The sequence below is a fragment of the Anopheles darlingi genome, chromosome 2 (assembly GCF_943734745.1).
Source record: "Anopheles darlingi chromosome 2, idAnoDarlMG_H_01, whole genome shotgun sequence".
Taxonomy (NCBI): Eukaryota; Metazoa; Arthropoda; class Insecta; order Diptera; family Culicidae; genus Anopheles; species Anopheles darlingi.
This window is the reverse complement of record NC_064874.1, coordinates 8,787,488-8,789,271: the sequence shown is the minus strand read 5'-3', so window position 1 is coordinate 8,789,271 and position 1,784 is coordinate 8,787,488. Positions and strand designations below refer to the sequence as shown.

General features: G+C 57.2%; 1 long non-coding RNA gene across 1 annotated transcript in view; it reads right to left on the bottom strand.

Annotated features, from left to right (window-relative positions):
• Positions 1-919, bottom strand: part of LOC125951239 (uncharacterized) — a 6,808-nt gene extending 5,889 nt beyond the window's left edge. The window contains exon 1 of the long non-coding RNA XR_007468772.1: positions 519-919. This is a non-coding gene — a long non-coding RNA (uncharacterized LOC125951239). The remainder of the gene's footprint in view (positions 1-518) is intronic.
• Positions 920-1,784: the final 865 nt, after the last annotated feature.

Here is a 1,784-nt window from a genome sequence, read left to right as displayed (position 1 = left end):
CATCTCAATATGTTGTGACTTCGAACTTCGAGGGGTGCTGATGCTGATAAGGCATTTGAGGGGTGCCATGGGGATGATGAGGGGGTCCAATCGATGCCTGCAATCAATGCAACTTCGACTTAGGCACGGGCACGGGCACGGTAGTGTAGCTGCAGCTGGAGCTCAGTAGCGAGAAGCATGAACACCTTGCAGCGTGATGTAATACGCCGTCGGCGTTGCTGTTGCTGTTGCTGCTGTTGCTGCTGTTGCTCGGAACTCAGTGGCCACCCCCCCCCCCCCCCCCCCCCCCCCCCGGGGAGGTATGAGTGCGTGCCAGAGTCGCAGAGAATCATGGAGCGTGTGTGTGCGAGCGAGTAGAGCGTGTTCGGCGAGTGAATCAACCACTCGCCACTCGTCTCGACTCGGACTCGGTGCGAGGCGGGAGAAGGGTTCGTGAATCGATTGCGAACACCACCCCTTTGAGGGGGTGGGGGCTGTCGAGGGAGGCTGAGGGGGGGGGGGGCTGCTGAGCAACTTACCTCCTTTGTCGTACCGTGGTGTGCGTGCGAGCACCGATGTAGGCCTCCATCGTTCGTTCGTTCGTTCAAGTTCAAGTTTAACAACCCCACCTCCGGTTTCGCGCCCGCTGCTCGTTCGTCCGTGAACTGCACAAGCTGCAGCAGCTGCTCTGCTAGGTCCTGTCTCTTTCTCTTTCTCTCTCTTTCTCTTATGCTAACGGAAATGGTCACACCACTACACGCAAGCCAAGAATTCTCTGCTCCTGCTGCTGCTGGTGCTGCTGCTTCTTTCGCTTTCATCGATTTCACGGGACGAACGAAGACGATGTGGCACGATAATATGCGAGAAGACGTGGCAACAAGCGGTAGCGGTAGAGCAGCAGGAAGAGGAGCATGGAGGTGCTCAGCACAACCCCCCCCCCCCCCCCGAACCCCCAGGCTGGATCACTGAACGTCCAAGTTCAAGGTGTTGGCCATTTGCGGTGCGCGAATTATCGCATCTGGTCCGGGGGTTGTGTTGTGTGTGCGTCACTCGTGCGAGCAGGCTTTCTGTCCACCAAGTTTGGCCTAGTTCGGTTTGGTAGCCGCTGGAGAACCTCACGGAGAACCTCACGGAGAACTTCACGGAGAACCTGTACAGATAATGGAAATGGAAAATGTTAGAATGCTATCGATTGATGACGAGTGTCTCGATCGAAACGGTTACATAATATCGCGATCGCGACCACGCTGGAGGTGACCTTGCTGCTGAGGCACACTGTGTGTGTGTGTATGTGTGTGTGCGCTAAAACACACAGAAAGAAGGGGGAACTATAGTATAGTCGACCTGCTGCCCGAAGTCCCGAAAGAGCGCGCGTACCTAGCGCGTTGGCAGAGTTCATCGAAGTGGAATCCAGCGGCAGACCGTTCTGTACACTGTGTGCAGCGCTCCCTCCCCTCTTCCCTTCGGCTGTGGGGGGATAGAACCGCGAACCGCGAATGGTTGCGTGCGCCAAGCGAATACGTATCCCCGCACCCACACCCACGAAAGAAACGAATGGCTCGGTGCGAGTCGCGAGGCTGCTGTGGCCATAATTGAAAAGCAGAAGAGCAAGAAGCACCGATCGCACCGTGAAAACGGGGGGAAGAGGGCTCTCCAGTAGCCAGTAGCCAGAGGAAGGAAGGGGGTCAACAGTGTGCCAACGGGGCAGCAATCTGTGTTCGCGCTTGCAGTACGCCCGGGGCGCACGCGCACTCATCAGCGCCCAAGAGAGACAGAGAGAGAGTGTCAAGTCAAGTGTGCGCACT